Below are 12,910 nucleotides of genomic sequence, written 5' to 3' on the forward strand. Positions count from 1 at the left end.
AACAGAATTCCTTATCCGGATTTCTGGTACGCAGACTATAATATAGAGTCATTATTTTCCTCGATTCGGGATTAAAATTGGTGACTTGGGACACCCTAAATCTCCCAAGTGGCGACTCTGAAATAATTAAACCAATCCCGTTTCGATTGTCCTTTAATTGGAAAAAACTCCCCTGCGCCCCTCGGGCGCGTAAACCGGATCATAATCCTTGCTATGACTTATTAAATCTAAAAGCCCAAAATCTCATTCATCTCACTTTAAATTTAAAAGATCCAATGGCTCTAATATACCATAGTTTCTTTAGCGTAAGGCTCCATTTTTTAGTTTTTATTAGATAACTATAATAATTTTGAACTTAAAGCCATATATTGTTTCATGAAACAAGAAATTAAAATAATTGAACACTAGAAACATAACATCAACTAAGGAATAAAATGCTAACATAAAAATTGTTTTTTTAAAAAAAAAAAAGAACTTCCTTTAAAATAATGACTTATTTACGTTCAAGTCTAACATGGATTTCTCAAATCATATTAATCTAACAACATAGGTGAGAAGCTAATTATTTAGTGACTTGAGAAACTAATTCTAATCAAACACACATAAATCAAAACAGAAACAAGAGAAAAAATAATGAAACATTTAAACAGATCTAAATCAAAACTGAAACATTCATCTAATGCAAACAAGAATTTAGAGGAAATGAATCTTTGATATGAATATTCTATCAATAGACTGAGAAGACAACCTTCTTCATGAAATGGATACAGCTCAACAATCGTTACTCCAAAACGAAATAAAGCCAAGGAAAACCATACGGACTAGAAGGAGACTCAAACGGAAACCCGGACTAGCGACTTCGACAGGCGACGAAAATCCAAACGCATCTGTTCCGATTTCTTTTAGCCGATTTCAGCAGATCTTTTGGCTCATTTTGGGTGGTGTTAGGGGTGGATTTTATGGCTGTTTACAACAGGTTTTTGCTGCTATTTTAGAGGTCGTTTTGACTAAAAACAACGGAGCTATTTTCAAACTTGTTTTGATGTGTTTTGAACAGATTTTTGATGGCTGAATTACTGGAGCTTCAAGGCTGGTCTTGATGGTGAAAAGGTCATTGTTTTCTGGTTTGAGAAGAAAGAAAGAAGGAGATCCGTTGGGGAGGGGGTGTTCTGCCCGTGTATACCCATGGTATATCGAGTGTATATCGAAGGTATACTCTGTCCGCGTTTTTGGGAGGGTGAGTGTATTTGGAGAAAAAATGGGTAGAAGAGAGAGTTGGGGAGCTCCTTTTGCTGCCTATGACCGTGTGTGTGTTGAAGAAGATTAAGAAATGAGGAAAAGGGGGAGAGATAAAAGTTGTCTTGGTGTTGGAGTGTAACATAGGTGAGTTGGAAACGGATAAAGTGAGAGGGGACACGGAAAAATGGGGGACAAAAGAAGGTGGGATGGGAATATGGGAATAGTGGGATGAGGTACCGGTGTGGGGGCGAGGGAAAGTTAAAGTGAGGTATTGACGAGATAAGTGGGAAAAGTGGGAATAAATTCAAATAGGGTCAAAAATTAGGTGTCAACATCAACCAACTCAGTTCTGTTGTTGTCTGCCATTGCCTTTTGACTTTATGTTGCATAGAAGAGTTATCACTTTAAAACCACAAACCAACCACCCTTCTGCTATGAATATAACAAAATGAAGCCATCACATTAGCGTTAGGGCATTTAACATAAGATAATCTCACTTTATGTGCAATGCACCTAGCCACAGTTATCGGTTCTAAAATGACTTCGAGGGTACAAAGGTCAGTTGGCATTATCCCAATTTGTTCATTTCAACCTCTCTTTTCTTTGCTTTTCTAGCACTTGCTGGCTTGCCCATTTTCCTTCATTTCTCTTTTTTTAATCATCACTCTTTCTTTCTCTCATATCTCACATCCCATAATTTCACCTCTTTTTTTTGTTTCCTTCTTTTTTTCCTCTTTTTTTTCTTTTTTTTTCTTTTAATAATAATAAAAATGATTCGATCGAACCCTATGTAGGTTGCCTACATATCATGACGCCGCATGAATCAGATCTTTGCGTAGTTCGGGAAGATCGGGAATAAAGGAAACAAACTAACATTCTCTTCTTTTTACCTTAATGACTACTCTGACGAGAAAAGGGAAATAAAAGAAACAAATCTCTTTTTTTTTTTGAATTTTCTAGACTTAATGTTCTATAACCTATTCTAAACTCAAGCTTAACGTTTGTACAAAAGTTATTAAAGAAAACCCTTAGAAGAGAAAAAATATTTTTTGATTCGTTTTTTTTTAAGAAGGAAATCTAAAGAATAAACCATAGAAACATATTTTGAATTTTCATTTGATATCCTAACACGATATTTCGAAATGAGCAATGAAAAAGATAAAACAAAATGCTTTTGGATTTCAATTTTGATTACCTAAAGAAGAAATTCTAACGATAAACAAAAGATAAAGTATTTTTTTTATGTACAATATCCTAAAGTTTTAATGAAAATAAAAAGAATTTTTTTTCATTTTTCACTAATTTCCCAAAGAAACACCTCAAAAGAAAATCTTTTTGGATTTTGGAATTAACACCTTAAAGAAAGCTTTTAAAAAAGTACTAAAAGAAAATTCTCTTTTTTTTTTGAATTTTGGTCCTAATATACTAAAGGAAACATAAAAAAAATTATTTTAAGTCCTAGATATTAATTGCCTAAAGGAAAAACAACCTCAAAATTTTTTCATTTCTACCATTAGTATTCTAAAGAAAACTTATAACGGAAATATAAAATGCAACATCTCTTTTATTTATGGATTTTGAGTTACAACATATTTTTTCAAATATAAAGCAGAAAATACAATAACAAAATACTTTGACATTACTGTACAAAACTAGAAAGTAAAAGACGACATAAAATGAAGAACAAACTCAAAACATAAAAATAAAACAAATCTCCTTAAGCAACTCCTGACTGAGCGATCCTGACTGGATGGTCACGGGGAATCTGTCATGCTCAAACTCCAGTAAATAAATCCATACCTGTATGAGAAAACTGAAACCATCACTATGAGAGACAATAACATTTCCTACTAGACACATGCAAGACATGGTTGTGGCTATTTTTGCAAAATGGCTTATTTGGCCAAAAGATGGCTAGAAGTGCAAAATTTGGCTAAGACCCCGCAACGCCAAAAACCTAAGATTTACTAGGAAGATCGGACCCTATGTGGGTTGCCTACGTATCACGCCCCGAAAGACGAGAATCAGGTATGCGTAGTTCGGGCCGATTGGATACGGGCAAGAATTTAAAAAAAACGACTAATTTTAAAGAAAATATTTTTTTTCTTTTTTTTTTTTGAAAAATGATGAAACATGTAAACTCTTTTTGAATTTTCTTTTTTCATTTTTTTTATTTTCGAAAAATGATGAAAAAGTGCAAAATCTTTTTGAAGTTTCCATGCTCTTTTTTTCTTAATAAAATGTAACACAAAAAAAAATTGGGCCCTACTCGCTTCACCCTCTTTTTTCTTCTTTTTTCATTTGCCCTCAACTATCATTGGTCCGCCAAATGACCCTTTTACCCTTGAAGAAATGCAACATGTAGCACATTGGATGCATCAAGATGGTCTGTTATTTTGGGTACACATGTCCTAGACTGACCCAACCCCTGTGTTGAGTCCCCTAAGTCAAATGCATGTGATGCAAACAAGCACTCCTACTAGGAATCTGGCATGAAGCTATGCTTTTCTAGGTTTAAATCCTGGGGTTTTGTTTTAGACTTGGGTACCCAAGCGGACAACTGGGGCCGAAGAGGGGGCGACGTACCGGGAGCAGTGAAGTCTACCCGGCCTTGTCGCTTGCCCAGCCTCGTTCTATTTAGTATAATTTCTACAGAAAAAGCGGGTCACGCGAACGTGTGCACCATTTTCAGAAGACTCATAGGGGGTGGCGTAAGAAGACAGTTATATACAATTCAAACAATATTAAAGCGGTAAACAGATAGTATTTAGCACAAAAGGTTCACAGATTACAGTAATATCAACAATAAATAAAGCCAAGCAAAATCATATTAATAAGCTCGAATTCTAAACCCTAAACCAGAGATTCTGGGTTCGATCCCCAGCAGAGTCGCCAGAGTTGTCACACCTACTTTTTTCACTACCCCCCAAAAGGGATATAAGAGAGTTTTTCCAATTAAAGGACAATCGAAACGGGATTAATTATTTAAAATTCAGAGTCGCCACGTGCGATAATTTATGGTGTCCCAAGTCACCGGTTTAAAATCCCAAATTGAGGAAAGTTGACTCTATTTACGGTCCGCGAACATAGAAATCCGAGTAAGAAATTCTGTTAACCCAGGAGAAGGTGTTAGGCATTCCCGAGTTCCGTGGTTCTAGCACGGTCGCTTTGATCATACTTGGCTTAAACAAATTGTCTAATTACTCATTTTAGAACATATGTGCATTTGCCTCTTTTAATTAAGAAATTATCTTGAAACAGGTCATGCGTACGTGTACCCATTTGTTTGGCTCGTTAAAAATCATGTCACGCGAACGTGTCCACAATTAATAACGCTTTATTATTATTAAGAAAGTTTGGTCGAAGTTGCGCGGATGCATACCTCGATTTATTTTTTTAAAGAATCGTAATTATATCACAGGAACGTGTACACAATCACGATGATTGACTAATTAATAGCACCTACAACGTACTAGCGATCATTCATGACAATTCAAACAAAAAAAAGCCCAGCATTCCTCAAAGATATTATATATGCTAAATTATAACAAGTCATGTAATACAGTAATTCAACTGCTATTAGTTGACTTTTGCTATATCATAAATTCCACTGACACCGATGTGGGATTGAATTCTAATTATATATTTTCCAAATCATATAATGAGACATAAATTTCTTTCAACTCCATCATTTATTTGTTTGATATGGCAATTCCACTTATTCTTGCCTCTTCTGGTGGAGTTCCCATCTCCAAATTAAATAATACGAATAGTAATTACATGACCTCTAGATTCACTCGCTATATAAACAACGTAGAAATTTTCATATACCTCACAACTAACTTCAAATATTCTCTAGCACTTCATATCTTTAGCCAACACAGTAGTTCCTCTCTGGTTATTCCATTAGAATTAAGCAAGAAGATCACTCCCGGCCATAGAAAACTAATACTCCTATGATTCAATCAAGAACTAAAAGGGCATTTCACCAGCATCAAATCCTTAAGCAACAGAAGCCATATGGCAGATCAAATCAATCACACGAGGGCTGTAACCCCTTTCATTGTCATACCACAACACAAGTTTCACAAAGTTCTTGCTCAAGGCAATTCCAGCATTGGCATCGAAAATGCTTGATCTGCTCTCACCAACAAAGTCTGTGGAATACTCCGAAACCATTACGAAAGAATAGAGGATTTCTAAGTATTACTTAGTCAAATTCTATCCCAAATATAATGAAACTAAATCCAACATAAATTCAAGACAATAAAACTATAGACATTCAGCTCCAAATTCAACTAACAAACAAGAACAGGTCAGCCACATATTTCAATCAGAATCACGAGAGTAACATCACAAACAACAAAGAAAAGGCAGAAAGAGGGACCTGAATCATTTTCAAACGTATTTGAATCTCCGACGATTCCAACTTACTACTGAGGATTCCGATGATTGAACTCGATCGAAAAACAAGCACAACAATAGAAACTTCGGCAGAAACTACAAACGGCAACCTCGAGCGGCAACTCGAACGATCAACTACCCGTTTCACCTCCACTCCATTCGGAAACCAAAACCAAAAGAGACAGCCTAGATTTCATTATGCATCTCAAGTTTGATTTTTCTTTAGTTCTTTTTGGTCCAGATTTTCTTTTGTTTTTGAACAAATTCTTTTTTATATGTGAGATTTGTAACATATTATACCAAAAACGTTATCTTAGCCTTGGATCTAATATAGAAATGGCAGCTTCATCTATGTTTGTAAACGTCCAGAAAATGTGAGATGAAGCAGTGAAATTTGTTGCTCATTTCCGTTCTCCTTTGGTTCTTGTTCATTCTCCTGTTCCTCTTAAGCTTTCATGTATTTTTTTTTCAGATAACGCCGGCGGCGATGGTGGGCTGCTGATGTTTTTCCGGTGAGTCGAGTGACTGGCGGAGGCGGCTGGTTTGTGTATAGGTGATGGGTCTGGAGAAGATGGCTGGCTTCTCTCTTGTTAATGGCTGCTGAAGAAGATGAAGGACATGGGAGGGGTCCGTGTATTATGGTCAACAACGGCGGATGTCTCTTATCTTCTTTTTTTGCGTATTTTTTTTTAAGCATTACTTTATATATAGAGTCTAGGTTTAGGTGTATTTTTGTGTATTTTGTCAATTAGTCCCTAGGTCTTTTGTGTTAAGTCCTTAGGGTCTTTTTTATTTGTTTTTATTCCAAAGAAGAGTCTAGAAGGGTCCTTAGGCTTAATAGACTAATCTGAATTGGGCCAAGAATTGGGCTCTAAAACTCTTAAAATTGTGATCCAACACTTTAATTGACTCCTTTTTAAAATAAGATAAAAATACTACACAATCAAAAAACTAACATGAAACTATTATATATTTTTTGTATTTTCAAGATTATGTAAAGATAAAAATAAGGTACTATTTTTTGTATTTTTTTTATGAAAGGTACATAAAATAAAAATATTTTTTGTAATTTTCATTTTCTTGTAGTAAAATAAAGTAAAAGAGTAAAAATGAGTTGAAATAGCTATATTGGGCCTAAATTAAATATTCACGTGCTAAAATATGAAACATCTTTGGGAGAGTCAAAAATCACATGTCTACAGCAGATATTTTGGATGAAGATATTTTATTGAAAAAAAATAAGAAAAATAAAAAAGACTAAAAAAAAAAGACTAAAAAAAAAAAGAGGGATTGTTCGCCAGTTACAAAACAAAGCTCTAGAGTTGAAGTTTGTCAGTTACAAAACAAAAACTTCAGTTCTAGAGCTGAAGTTCGCCAGTCACAAAACAAAACTTCAGCTCTAGAGAGCTGAAGTTCGCCAGTCACAAAACAAAAACTTCAGCTCTAGAGCTGAAGTTCGCCAGTTACTATATTAGTGAAAATTAGACTCGCCATATGGGTCTATTAAATGACGACACATGTTAGTAAAGTTTGAAGAAAAGTGAAGAATGACATGTAAAGATGATATGTGAAACACCCCCGGGAACGAACATACTCATATCGTGCTTGTTAGCCCCGAAACTGATTATCATGAAATAGCCCAGATCAGGCGCGGAAGAATATCTCATAATTACAAATGAGGAAGGAATAAATTAATCCCGGATTGTATTGGATTTACCATCATTATACCATCAGTTACAAATAAATTATTAATAAATGCAATAAATGATTGTAACGGTCAGAACAAAGCAATAAATTACGAGATTGACTCAACAGGCACAAGATTGACTCAACAGACACGTGATTGACTCAACAGACATGTGATTGACTCAAAAGGCACGGGATTGACTCAACAGGCACGGGATTGACTCAACAGACACGAGATTGACTCATTAATTACGGAATTAATTCATCAGTTATGGAATTAACTCATCAGTTATGGAATTAACTCATCAGTTACGGAATTCCAGCATTTACACAGTTGTTACAAGTCTTCCAAAAGTAATGGATGGATTGAGTAAATGCTCATAATGGACCCATAATTCAAGGATAGTTACTTAGATTTAGCCCTATAAATAGACATACTTTTACCACCATAAGGGGAATCTAATTTTTTTCTCTATAATTCTATACATTATAATTCATAGCATCTTGCTCCCAAGTTAGCCATAATTCGGCCCTTCAAACTCTGTTCGGCTCATTATCCTATCAAGGATCATTCAATAAGAATTCTTTCTTCTCTGCTTTATTTTTATTATATTATCTGTTATTGAATTTATTTTTCACTTCTCTATCACATTGTATTAATAAAATTTTATATCTTTCGGATTGAATCGGTTGCTTGTGGCCCGTCATATAAAATTATTGTTTTGACCTTGAAAACTATTTTTTGGGTTAAACAGTTTGGTTCCGTTACCGGGAACTCAAGCAAATTTGCTATTCATCCAAAGATAGTAACAATTTTTGTTAATATTCGCTTGTTTTCAGTTTAAACCTTCATCGTGGCCGAAATTTACAAATCAACATAGTTGAGGACAACCAAGTTGGAGATGGCGTACCATGCAAAATAAAAAGGGAAGAATAGCCATGATAATGATACGTAAGTAACAAGCAGAGAAAAATAGAGAATGTACATCGATATATTGGTACCGCAACTATCTGTACCAGAACTGATTATAACGGATTTGTACGAAACAGTTCCGGAACAGGAGGTTTAGATACATGGGGAAATTTTAATTTGCAAAATTTAGTTCTAACCTTACAGAAACAGATCAAGGAACAGAACGAGCGGATAGAACACCTCCGAGAATTCCTATCTATCCTGCAAGAATGATATGCATAATCGTTGCAGCACCAGAATTTAAACAGAAGAAGACACGGTAAGTCGAATCGACACTAATAAGTGTCCAAAAACAGGTTCGAAAACCAAACCGAGGTGATTCCGGATATGATTGAAGGAGTCAGAAGAATAATGTCGGACCTTCCCGGAACTGAGGAGTAAAATTTATATTCGATGTAATACAAAGCTTCGAATAGAGGAAGACACGTTCATTCAATTGAAAGTCAAAAACAAGTCCGGATATCAAGTGGATGTGATTCTTGGGTGATTCGAATCTAAATGCAAAAATCTAAAAAACAGGTCCGAGCAAAGAAATACGAGATTTTCTTCACGGGCTAAATAAGATCCGGATCTACCCGAACAGGCAAGGAATTACCTTGCTAAATTGTAAAATTTCACAGGAGAAGAATGAAGATTAGGAAGAGCATGGGTAAAACACCCACGAGATTGCTTACAAAGATACCACACCTAACAACTGAAAAAGAAGAGATAGTTGTAGGATGGAATAGACACGAGGAAGGAAGGTTCATTAATAACCTTGGACAATTATACAAATATTTTTGGAAGTAATTATTGAATTGAAGGCGTCAGAAGCCACGAGGTCAAATGCTGAAGAACTAAAAATTATCATTGACTTCCCAAATAGGAAGGTTTACGTTGGTCGAGACTCGACACCGAATTTAAAGGTAAGGTGATTAAACTTTTACATGCTAACAAAAATTGCTTTACTTGCCTTCATGCTAACATAGCAGGTGTACCACCGGAGGAAAAGTTTATATGCTCAATATTGACCCGCGGTATAATCCGGCCAAGCAAAAGAAGAAACTAGAGTCAAATTATAAATGATAAAGTTACAGATCTTCGAAAGATCGATTTAGTTTGAAAAGTCGAATCATTCAAACTTGCTATCTAACAACAACGCATCATTACTTTCAAAATTCCGAGGAGAAAGATGATTGCCAGTACACCAAATTGTCTCGAATGTCTCGGTAAATGCAATTTTAATTCAAGAAGATAAAGGTACACATTCTCCTATCTATTATAACATGCTCTTAGATACGAAAACTACATATCTACATTTTGATAAGTTGGCATTAATTGTAGTTTCCCTAAATCTAAGGCCTTATTTTCAATGTCATTCAATTCACCTAGTCACTATATTTTCATTACGCAATATTTTTCATAAACATGAACTGTCAGGAAGGCTAGCTAAATGAGTAGTCGAACTAAGTGAATATGATATTGTTTATCATCCACGTACGACTATAAAATCACAAATTTAGCAGATTTCATGATTAATTTTAGCTCGAACATATTACCCGAACATGTTATTTCTTGGATAATTCTCGGGATCTGGACCTTCTACACAATTAGGTCCACAAGTACTGAACTTCCCGAGTTAGGGGCAATGCTTAATGCCTATCAGGGAAAGTAGTTAGATAATTCATAAAAATTATTTTATTACTAACAACAAAGCCGAGTATGAAACATATGTTACATGGCTTAAATTAGCTTGGGGACTCAGAGCAAAAATATTGATTTAACGATTGATCAAATCCAAGAAAACTATGCAGCCCAAGAAAATTGAGCCGGATGTGTTAGTCTCAAATCTACTGCTGATATCACTGACTTAGAAAGCAACTCCGACACTTATTGAGAAATATCATTTCCGGATCAAACAGTCTCGGGATCGAGCCATCTCTTTTTTAGGCGAGTCCTGATCTATCATCAATTAGAATGAAAATGAGGTAAGCTTGACTAATTTAATTTGAAATTGGCATAATAAATTCATTTATATTACTTGCAGAATGGGACTTTACCCAAAGATAAGCATGCTCTTGATAACTCTGAGTGCGTCTCATCCCGTACTACCTGCCTTGTTGGAGGAGAATTATATTTGAGAATATTCAAGGCTCCAAAAGCTAATATGCCACATGGACCAAACAAATAAAATATATGATGCAAGAAATTTAAAAATAAAGCAGTGAAAATTACTCCGGTAATAAGGCTTCAAATCAAAAACTCATTAAAGTTAGTATGAATAGCTCAAATCAAGATATGACATGATCCTCGACAACATTTTGGAACCTCCGTAGTTCCTGGCTAGAGTACAAAATATTTGATAAAAAGAGCGTCGGTATCGTCCCTATGTTGGAACTGGACCATTTGAAAGTCCATCAATATCGAAATTAACTATCATACCGGGGACTATTACACCGCGGATTGTCAAATTATGATCCCAGTGTTTGAGTTCTCAAATCTCAAAACTCAAACACTAGGGAGATTACTCATACTTGAAGATTAGTCAATTTGACCTGACATTATTTACCAGCTCAACTCAGTTAGTTGTATTACTCATATCAAGCATAAACACTTCAAACAGTGTTGGATGAGTTCTTCAAAAATACATATACTACACGTACACAAAAAGGACCAAGAACTCCATGTCAAAGTCAAGAATCCCACGATAAAAAACGAGAGTGTTACATCTAAGTCAAGATAAATGTATGCAAATAAGCCACCAGAATAAAGTTCACTTTGAACAAACACGCGATTTATATTCGGTCCAACAACGACCATTCAAGCTAAATATCTAAGCCTTTCTTAATGGCTAATTGTATTATGACTCGGATCGATTATCCCATAAATCTCAAATATTATTTCGGACATGTGTCCCTCTCTACTTGGAAGTATGTTCATATACTCCAATTTAGATTCAAATCCAATCAGATTAAATGTCTCTTCAGGACAAATCTACTAAGATATATATTTATTTGGGATCAATACTCCCTCAAACTCAATGTCTTACCGGGGTCAATACTCCCATAAATTTTAATGGGGTCAATACTCTTGTAAATCCTACCGGGATTAATATTCCCTCAGACTAAAAGTCTACTCGGATCAATCGATCCTATTTTACGCCTGAATGAAAAGGAGACGTCCTCTTCATAGCGTCTAAAGTATATAAAAGAGCCCTCTTTTATATAAAAGTTAGACACCCAAAGGTGCAACATTAAGACATCGCACATGTAACGATGCATCCAAATATATATTTTAAGTCTAAAAGACTAAGTATGAGCCCTCAAATAATTTTCTAAAGTGCCAAAAAAAATTAGTACTCGGATAAATTCTCTAAAATACTAAATGATGATATTAGACCCGAAAGACACGAGGAACACTATATTAATCCCGGTCTAGGTTACAACCCTTTTGGTAAAAAAAAAGGGGTTAAGCAGTCATCATCTAAATATATACCTCCGAGTCCCGTATGTTTTTCCTTTTCAGGAAATGGACCACGTGGAAGGAATAATCAAATGCTTGAGATTTCATACTTCAAAGCTCTAACACTTGGGGACTATATATATGGAAGACAAAGAAGACTAGAAAAATCAAAATTCAAGTCAAGCTTAAGGTCTACCCAACAAATCGAAAGTTAAGAGCAAAGTCACACGCCAAAAACACAAGTCTGACTCGAAAACCTTTGAAAACATATTCGTAAATATAAACGAATGTTTCAAAAAAGGTTAAAGGCAGAATATTAGTTACGGGTAAAAATGCACATCTTTGTACTTACTCAAAAACTGTTGTAACTGAAAATAGTTACGGATGAAAAAGCATTACCCTTGTATTCATTTGAAAACTATTATCAATAAAAATAGTTATGGGTAAAAATTCATACCCTTATATTTAAAACTGTTGTAAACACAAATAGTTATCTCCTTGTACTAATTAAAAAAAACTGTTGCAAAAGAAAAATAGTTACGAGTGCAAGCTTATATCGAATCTGTTAAAAGAAAAAACAGTTGCAAAATGAGTTATAGACGATACACAAACACATGCGAAATGTTATGAAAGTTAAATGTAAAAACTTTCTTCAAAACATTATTAAATAAAAACATGTGAAAATTCCTATCTCTCTTTTGTATATTTACACCATTATGAAGTTGAGACGTCTTCTTCATTAAGTGTCGTTCATAAAAGGGCCCTCTTTTATAATTCGTGCTTATTCAAAAAAGTCACGGAGCATTGAAGCATTTTTAATGCAAAGTTAAAAGGTGAAACAAAAATCCAAACATTAAAATAGGCAAAAAATAAAGCCGAAATATATATATCAAACTTTGCAAACATAAGGCAAAGATTTGTCTTCAAACCCTGAAACAAGACAGGGGTAAACCAATCGATTATTGACGAACGGAATATAAGCGGTGGAGTTATCATCTGAATATCTAAGTTCTGCACTCTTTTTTCCTTCGTCCGTTTTTTGTCCCTATTGGGTTTTTCTGGCAAGGTTTTTAATGAGGCAGAGGCAAGGATGAAAAGGATAAAATCTTCCACTTCCCGGTCATATCATAGTGAGTAACCGAAAAGTGGGGGGACTATCTGTATTAG

The sequence above is a fragment of the Nicotiana sylvestris genome, chromosome 3 (genome assembly GCF_000393655.2).
Source record: "Nicotiana sylvestris chromosome 3, ASM39365v2, whole genome shotgun sequence".
Lineage (NCBI taxonomy): Eukaryota > Viridiplantae > Streptophyta > Magnoliopsida > Solanales > Solanaceae > Nicotiana > Nicotiana sylvestris.